This window comes from Artemia franciscana, chromosome 4 (assembly GCF_032884065.1).
Source record: "Artemia franciscana chromosome 4, ASM3288406v1, whole genome shotgun sequence".
In the NCBI taxonomy this organism is placed as follows: domain Eukaryota; kingdom Metazoa; phylum Arthropoda; class Branchiopoda; order Anostraca; family Artemiidae; genus Artemia; species Artemia franciscana.
The window spans coordinates 38,771,005-38,780,476 of NC_088866.1; the positions used below are offsets into that span (position 1 = coordinate 38,771,005).

At 36.1% G+C, this 9,472-nt stretch overlaps 1 protein-coding gene across 6 annotated transcripts in view; it reads right to left on the reverse strand.

Moving 5' to 3' along the window:
* Window positions 1-377, reverse strand: part of LOC136026402 (breast cancer type 2 susceptibility protein-like) — a 77,086-nt gene extending 76,709 nt beyond the window's left edge. For 2 of the 6 annotated variants that reach the window (XM_065702963.1, XM_065702960.1), the window contains exon 1: window positions 254-377. The gene's annotated coding sequence lies outside the window, so the exon portion shown is untranslated. The remainder of the gene's footprint in view (window positions 1-253) is intronic. The other 4 variants (XM_065702965.1, XM_065702961.1, XM_065702966.1 and 1 more) reach the window with 3 other exon arrangements.
* Between the last annotated feature and the right edge of the window lie 9,095 nt (window positions 378-9,472).

The following is a 9,472-nucleotide window of genomic DNA, read 5'->3' on the forward strand; positions in this document are numbered from 1 at the left end:
CAAACTGTGTTAGCTAGGCCTACAGTTTTTTCTAAATTATGAAGTAGGCTAAGATTTGTTTTCTTAAGATTTACCCTTGTAGATAGCCCTTTGCCAGCCTATCTTCTAGAACTAACCTTTGAGCTGAATACTTAAAGTTCAAGTTACTTAGCCTATTTCTCTTCAGGCCCTGGCTTGTGTTTGCTATAACAACAAGGAACTTTTTCTAAAACCTGACTGTTTACTCTAATCAGAAAACCAAAGACATAATCACATTATCACCAAAATAGCAAACCGATTATTTTGCAAAAGAATTCATCGGATGGGAAAATTGCAGCAAATCCTTATATTGCGATTTAATCACATGTTTCTTATTTTTGAATTTAACCATGAAGCAAACGCTAGCTTCATCGATAAATCAGGTAGCGTCTTCTTGGCGAAAAAGACGAAGGTACTATCATTTAAAATATTTGCATTTTGAAATACTGTGACTTAAAGAATATAAAGAAAAGACCTTCAAAAGCTACCCAGAAGCCTACTATTCTAGCTATTAAATTCAAAAATAATATTTTCCAAAGGGCTTTTCGAGGACTTGTCCCAGTTAAAGATAAGAACAGTGCCACGGTTAGCGATAAAAAAGTTAAGGAAAGATAGGCGGAACATTTTGAGAATGTGCTAAGTCGAGATACAGTTGCAGGAAAAGATAAAGAGGAAAATGAAAAAGTTTTTGATACCTTGGATGTGAAGGAAGATTTGTTATGTGAGGAAGAATTAGCGACAGCAATAAAAGGATTGAAAATAATAAGGCTCCAGATGTTGATAGTGTGGTAAATGAGTTTCTTAAATAGGGTGCTATGAGGTTATAAATCAGTTACTGAAGATTATGAATATGATTTTTGAAACAGGGGAAGTACCAAAGGGTTTTAGGAAAACCTTAATTAAACCACTGTGTAAGAATGGCGATGAGAGTGAGTGTTTTAATTATCTTGGCCTTAGTCTGGTCGCTATAGGTAGCAAATCAGTTAGTAATATATACCTGACAAATACATTAAAGTGATTAGCGCTGTGTACGAGAATAACACTGCTGCGTTTAAGGTAGGAAATGAGGTTAGGAGCTGGATTTGCATTAAATCAGGAGTTAAGAGAGGTTGTGTTCTATCCCCCTTTATATGGATCATTTTGATGGACTTTGCCTGAAGGATCCCAGGAAAGGTGATGGGAGACCACGGAATCTAATGGGGAGGAAAAGCTCTCCTGGACTTAGGTTATGCTGAAGATTTAAGCAGAGATTGGAGCCTATATGAAAATGTGAGCAAAATGAATGAGCTTTTAGAGGTTTTGCTAGTTCAAGGTGCTAGAATAGTTTGAAAATTAGTGTTAAGATGACTAAGTTACTAAAGCTAGTACTTAATGAAGATGAAAAGGTGACGTTAGGTAACAAAAAGATTGACCATGCGGGAAGCTTCACTTACCCTGGTAGTATTATTAGCATAGACGATGGGAGCAGTTAAAATGTTAGAAGTAGAATAGCCAACACTTAAGGTTTTTTAACATTTATAAAATTTTGGAAGAATACGAAGATAAGTCTGCAAACCAGGATTAGAATATTGGAAGGTACAGTGATGACAGCATGGGCGTTCTAAAAAGTGGATGAAGATCTACTAGACGTTTTTTAAAGAAATTGTGTATGGATTGTGCTAGGTGCCCGGCTGACTGGCCGCATTTCAAACAGTTGGTTGTGCGAAAAATGTAGTCCAATCCTGTTTTCTAGGGCCATAATAAAAGAAAGGTTGAAATGACTAGGGCACGTTCTGTGGATGAAGGATGACAGACTGTGAAGATTGGCCTTTTCGGACAACTGTCTAGGGCTAAACGGAAAGCAGGTCGTCCTCGTCTAGGGTGGGAAAATGTCAAAGAAACATATAAAGGAAATCGAAATTTCCTGGCAGGGTGTAAAGAGGGAGGCTTTGATTAGATTAGAATGGAGGAAGAGCGTGCATAGCTGTGTTGGCCTCAGGCAGCCTGGTACTGCGGTGAGTTGTTAGTAGTAGTTTGCTAAAATAATTCCTTACGCAGCTTTGTAGCACTTGTTCATCAAAACTATTAAGAAAGTTTCTTGACTAATGCTAAAGTTTTTTCGAAACTTTTTTTTAACTATTCTAATGTCGGAAAAGTCCTTTTCCAAACGGTTTTTTGTCAGTAAAATGAAATTCTTATTCTAACAGATTCTTTTTGACCTCAAACCCTATTACACATTTTCAAATCAGCCACTTTTTCCAGAGCTTAAGTTGGAATGACCTTTTTTCAAGTACTCATGGCTCGCAACGAAAAATCCATGGTTTTAAGACTCTCTGGGGTAAACAAAGTTTTGTTATCTAGATCCCTTTCAATGCCTGAAAGACTTGTATCCGCCCTTACAAGGATACGTATTTTGCAACAAAAGTGCCAAGAATCAAATCTCTTTTGAAAAAAAAATGTTTAAGAAACATGAGGTAGAGAGATTAATTTGAAAGCCTGTTGATTCAAATAATGATCAATAATTTATCATTCAAAGGAGAAAGGAATCCTGAAAAATGTCAAAAATAATTTAAGAACAAATTCTGTTGATACATGATAGACAGTTCTTAAGAGAAGTCAACAACAAGTCGCTTTCGTATATGTCAAAATATGAACATGCATCTAAATAATTTGAGCCTCAAAAGACCTTGACAAGGAATTTTACCTGACCCATTTTAATTACAAGGCCATACAGCTTCTCATGAGAATAACACAAATAAGAGCTGCTCATCAGGCTTGCACGATAGAGTGGGGCTCTGAACCTGGCTCCATCCCGAAAATAATTAAAATTTTAAAAGTTTCTCAATGGTTTTCTTTTGCTTTATGCACTCATTTCAATATGATTTCTTACGACTTTAAATAATTTTTTCCCTCCCCCAAGTGAGAAAAACTTATATTACAAGAAGTGCAGCTGAATCGAAATTGATTTGTGTATTTGAATTTATTGCTAAAAACACCGAAAACAAGGGTAATTGATTTGGAATCCAAAAGAACAGACAGTCCCAGTATACTTGGCATACTTAAGAGTTGAGACTGGAGTTGGTAAACCATTCATCCAGTAATATAAAGTACTCAACTATTTCATGCTGCAGATGTGATTTATGTCACCTTTGCCTATTTTTGGGTAAAATTGACATTTTCATATTGGACGCCTTTTCTTCTACTCTGGATGTATGAAAAGGGAAACTTTTCGGAAAATAAATCGTTAAAAGTGTACAAAACCTTTGATTATCAAGTCACTTTATTCTGTAAATAAAGATATTCAATCTACATGCAAGTATCATTTGTTCACTGATGATTTTATTTTTCTCTCCTGGAGCCTGCTCTACGCGACAAATTTCACAATGTTTTGAATGAAGGATTTTCCATTTTGAAGTCTAATCGAGCTTTAAAGCCCACCAGTTTAGCAATGAGAGATCTTCGATGTCTTAGAACACGTCATTCAAAACTTTAAAGAAACTTAATGAAATTAACTACCCATGAGCAACAACCATTTAAATGAATACATGAACTATGGAAGGTTATCAAACCAAATGTTACATTCAAGTATTAAACCGATAGAGAGTATGTCCTAGGGTCAAACGTACCAGAGTATTACAGGTGCTGGGATAGTTCAGTTGGCTGGAATAATGACTGAGTAAAATAGTTAAATGCAAGCAAGAAAAAATGTAGAATATAGAAGCAAGAGTCTTGCATAAAAGGTTCATTTATATCGGCTTATCGCTAAGGTAAAGTGAAATGAATAGGAAAACCTTATTTGGCCACGAAAAAATAATAAGTACCTGAAGTATTGCCTAAGTTTTTGAATTTATTGATAATTTGCTTTTGGAAATTAAGATCTGCTTCCGTGTTTCAGTGATTTATAATATTAACGTGAACTATTCTAGAAAAATAAAACTCACTTAGGTGCCCAAAACAGTGTAAAATGGTTTTCACAGTCTAGAAAATATTGTTGAAAAAAATGTTCATTTTATTCACATTTTAGCCAACGAGTTCACGTAAAGTTATGGTGAAATCTTCCACTCTATATTTTCTTATTTTTGGTGAGCAATTGCTAGTGTTTTTTGGGTGTGAGGCACAAACAATATTTTCAAAAAACATAAAAAAACCTTAAGTGTGATTTCAGATGGTTAATTTGAGAAAAAAAAATATATATAGTTTTATGCTGAAGGATCTATCAGAGACAGACTGAATATCCTTTCCTTTTCCTTTATGTCAATTTCCACTTCTTCTTAAAAGCTTAAATAACATAAAAAAGAATATTTGTTTATATCAAATCTTGAGTAAATTTTAGAACTATTTAAGATATTAGTCGATTCTTTTCTTAAATAAAGTAGTGTAAACCCAATCTATTGAAGCAGAGCCCTATCCCTTCAAATCCAGGTGTCGGCACTTTTTATAAGCAACTGGCTATTTGGCAGAGTTTCTTCAAGTCACAGGTGCTTGTTACAATAGTTAATTGTCTACCTATCCAAACGTGTAATAACATACAGGGTCAGGGAGGAATACCCTCAGGGCAAAGTGCCAGTCGAGGTGTCTTCCCCTCAAGAAATTGCACCTATAAGAAATTGATCTTAGTCCAATGCTTTTACTTATGCAGATGAAATAGGCTATTTGGCGGAAGCTTACACAAGTCTTTGTTTGAATTACCAAATTTTCCTAACACACAAGGGTGTGCCGTTACGTGGTCTACAAATCGATTGATTTTCAAATTTTATTTTCATTTCTGCTAAGACCCAAAGAAGTCTCGTTACGTGGTCTCTAGACCACGTAACGAGAAAATCTATTGATTTTCAACAGCAACAAAGGTGTCCCGTTACCTCAGCTAGACATTTATTAATTTTCAACAGCAACAAACATCCTTATGCAAGAGTTTGTTATTTTTATAGCGTGTAACAGAAAGGGTATTTCCTATTGTTCCCTTTAGCCTATAAAACCCGCATGCAAACATGCAATTTCACCAGTCTAGCTTTTAAGATGGTTTGTGGAAGAATATTTTTAAAAAGGATGTTATCAAATCATATCAACAGGTAAGCTTCCAATTACACGAAGTACTTGAAAACTTAGGGCTTGAAAGCTTCACCCACCAAAAAAAGAACAACAAACATGAGGGGTGAGTATACTGATATTGAAGCTGATATAATTCTCTGTATGTAAACAACAAGAAAACAATTAAGACTTCCCCCAATAAAAAGAATTATTGGGTATAATAATCACGCCAAATATGCTCTACTTTAAAAATTACCTTATTAAAATGTCAGATAAAGCCAGTAAATGAATCATGCCAGAAAGTACATGCATCCAGCGAAAATATCGTTCAAATTTCACTAACAGGTATATGTTTCAAGCTTAATTATCGCAAATGGTACCCTGTCAAAATTTTACATATCTGCCCTGGCGTTAGCTAATTTGAACAAAAGGGTCCTTTCTGTTTTGTGAGGTAAATTAGATGCTTTTAACAAGCTGAATCTTGTGTGAACTGCTTACAAAAAATGTAGCTTATTAATGTGTTAAATGAAGGGTTGAATACATTTTTTTTCTTATGGTAAATATACATAGGGAAAAAGGGTCATTTTGTGTATAATAATAAATTATTGCGTAAGGCCCCTCCATCCTACATAATGTACGTAAGAGGGGATATGTACTCATTTTTGAAGCCATAAAGTACCATATTTTTGGCTATGTAAATCGTATTAAAGACGAATTCAATAGGGGGAATAGGATGAAACTAGCTTCAACTTATTAGAAAAAGTATACGAACTTATTACGAGAAGTTTAACAATACGGTTCCCAAGCTTAAATATTAGACAATGATGTAAAAAAGGGGATAGGGTAAGCAGTCCTGGGGGGGGTATGAGGGCAAAGGGAATTATTTATTTGGAAAACTAAAATTTTCTATTTCTGAAAAACCCTAAGCAATGGGTCCCTCCCAGGCTGTGCGATGATGTAGCCCATGGTGAGAATACCACGCCCTCTGCCCTACGAAGCCATGATGCAGAAACTTGACTGGACCGATTCCAAAGTGGCAAACATGAAAGAAACTCTTCCTCAACAAAAGTGACGAAGCTGCCGGGCCTTTACTGACAACTGTGAAAGGCGACACCAATATTGCAAACCCTGTTGTAAGTAAAATTACATGACAAATAATAGATAGCGATAATTTTCGAAAGAATTGACGGCTTATTTTGTGTTTTGGCAAGAAGGTTTTAGTTTTTACGCAAGACAAGAGGGGTAAAAATTAGTAAATTTGTTTGGATAATAGGGTTTCAAAGGGCCCTCGTTCGATGTTCTATGAACCAACTAAAGTTACAGACAATTAAACAAAGCCCATATTTTGATCCTATTGTTGGTGCCCCTGGTGCTCAAAGAAATTATTTTTCCACCACAACAAAAATAATATATGCTTTTAGCGGTTATCTATACATTCAAATGAAAATATGGTGTTAATATTTTTGACAACTCAAGGGTGAGATCCCTATGCCCTCAGCTTAATAATAATACTCTTTTTACGAGATGAAATGTTAAGTTGTTCAAGGGAAAATAAGTTGTTATTATTTTTACGGGTCTCCCTTAAAATGGTAGCAAAGTTTACCCAGAACGACAAGGAAGAGATTAACCATTCAATAACCGATTTCTTTAAAGAAGAACAAATCAACGCCCCATACCTCCCACAAGTTTAATTATTTGAGACGAATTTCCAAAGGGTTAATAATGAGGAACTGTTTTACACCTTGTCCGATGCCGGTGAAAGGGAGGGGTTTGGCCCGCGAAAATTGGGATTTAGGTCTTGTTTTTATTCTAATAATCAGGAAACTTCAATTGTTCTGCGATGGAGTTTGCTCCTTGAAGTAGGGCAATAGTTTTTGTTTAGCTTAATAACAAAGGACTCTGCTGGTCTTCAAAATTAGGGCCATAGGTTTTGTTTTCAGCTTAATAACATATTCAATTTACAGATTAATAATATATTATAATTCAGCCTGCTATATTCTTTTTCAGAACGAAACCATAAATGTTTCAAAGGGGAAACCAATTGCTATTAATTTTTAGGTTCACCTAGTTATCACCACTCTACGATCACCGCAAACAACTCAAGGACCGTACAATGATGGCATGGAGACTCTTGTCACATTAACACCAACACATTTCTGGATGGTGTAAATTTATTAGGGAGGGGGTGAAACCTGATAATGTAGTTCCTCCATTTTTCATCTAGACGCCCTTTTGAGAGATCCTGGCCTTGACACGGAAGTTTTGAATCACACGCAAGAACATCTTAAGCCAAACGCTCTTGAGAGACTCCTAAAGGACCAAAGAGGTGCTCAACCCCCACAATGACCCTGAGGAGGAGAAAAGGAGGAGTAGTACAAAGCGGAGTTCATTCACGCCATGTATTGCCCGAAGTTTACACAGCTAATTCTAACTTACGTAATGTTTCGGGCTGAGTTTTGAGACCTCTTCACTCCTCTTGCACCTGGTAGTATTATGACAAATCCAATTAGCCTAGTCCACTACTAGCGGTCCAAGATTCGAGCCCTTCCTGAAATACAAATTCGGGAGGTGGGAGGGAGAGATAGTGTTAAGATATCCGTAGCGCAATTTTTTATCTAAATGAAAAGTCTGGAGAGGTGGACCCAGATTATATATATGAACGGAAATATAGACACTTCATCCGGACTTACACAATCTGGAGGGTGTTTTTTGGACTTTGTAGGCAGCATTTTCAATTAAGTAGACAATTATATTAAAATGGGGAGTGAATCAGTGGTTTTATTTATCGAGAAATTAGATGTAAATATAACAAAATTTAAAAAGGAATTTGTTTTAAGAGGTGGAAGGGGGAAGAAGAATTAAAAAACTATAATGCAAATTTGAAGGGTTGTCAAGTGTGTACAACGCTTTTGTTTCGAGACGGGCCTAAAGTGCTTTAAGTAGGCAGTCCTTGTCGCAGGCCATAAGCCCCTGCAAAGAGACGCTAATCAGACAGTTTTGGACACATTGGCAATTGATGGGGGTGGAGAGGGGGCAAAATTTCCTAAAGTAGATCTTAAATGTTTAAAGGGTTAACATTCCGTAATGCTTAATGGAATAGAAATTTTTGAGAGGGCTAGTGAACATCTAAAGATTGGTGTTACAGTGTTACACTACGACACAGAATTTTAAGAGGGCGAACATAAAGATAAAAAAGGTGTAATTCATTCAGTGAGGGCTCTGTGCATTGAATTAGTGAAGCACTGGGTATGGCTCTTCTATGAGCCTGCCACAGATCCTGATTCAGTTGGACATTTTTTCCAATAGCAAATGTTAGTCAGGTTTTATGACAAGGGAAGAAAGAAAGTTCACGTCATTATTTTCCAATATTTCTGTCCAGATTTCACACTGATTTAAAATTAAAGCAACTTTTAAGGCACCATAAGCGAAAGGGGTACCAATCTTGGAAGACGATTTCGGATGAAAATGCTATCTTACGTTTTGAGAATTTTCAGAATTTGCTCTTGCAGAGCGATAAGGTGGCCCCGGACATAGTAGCTAAACTCACGGATGTATATAATCCATAGTACTTGAACCGTTTTAAAGAACATGAAGCCATTGTAATCTCCTATGCGCATGCACAAAAAAAAATTCTAGTAATACAAAACAATTTGTAGAGGTTTTTGAAACATCGGGGAGAACATTGTGTGGTCGTAGCATTTACTGTGGTCGTACGCCATAGCTGCACTTACTAAAATTAAAAATAAGTCCATGTCACGGCTGGACAATGTATATGCCCAATGGTTCTATCACTAGAGGTCGAGTTGGCTATTAAAAATAAGGAAATGTGATGGGTCTGTAAGGAGAAATCTGTTGAGGGTAGTGGGGAAACGCCAGTCTGCAACCTAAATCATTTAAAAAATCTAGTTTTATTAGGATGAGCAGCTTTCGTGGACTGGCAAATAAATCTTGTAAATCAAACGTTAAGCAGCAATAGGTTTAACCGGCTTATATCCATAGTTTCAACTATGATTTGAAATGCATAGTACCAGCGTTGGCACGTTTACAGAAATGTGAATTTGTAGATGGCACATGGGTAGATGGTTCTTTTTCTTAAACATCATACCCAAATCACATGCGAAACTGGTAGTCTAAGATTTCAAATGGAAAGCAATAAATAATAGTAATACGTGGTTGAATAAGATATGTTCCTAGATTTATATAGTTTTTTCCCAAATCACTAAGTCAGTTAAATCAAGTACTAAAAAGCGAAGATTTTAATAGTTTTCTCTTCCTTAAACAGCGATTTCCAGATGATGAAAAATTTGATTACGTGTAAGGGTATATATCCGTATGAGTACTGCAACTCCACCTCGAGACTATGAGAGGAAAAAATACCGCCCATCGAAACGTTTTATGATTCACTTCAAGACTGTCAATGCACCACTGCCGACAGTGAATTTTTTAT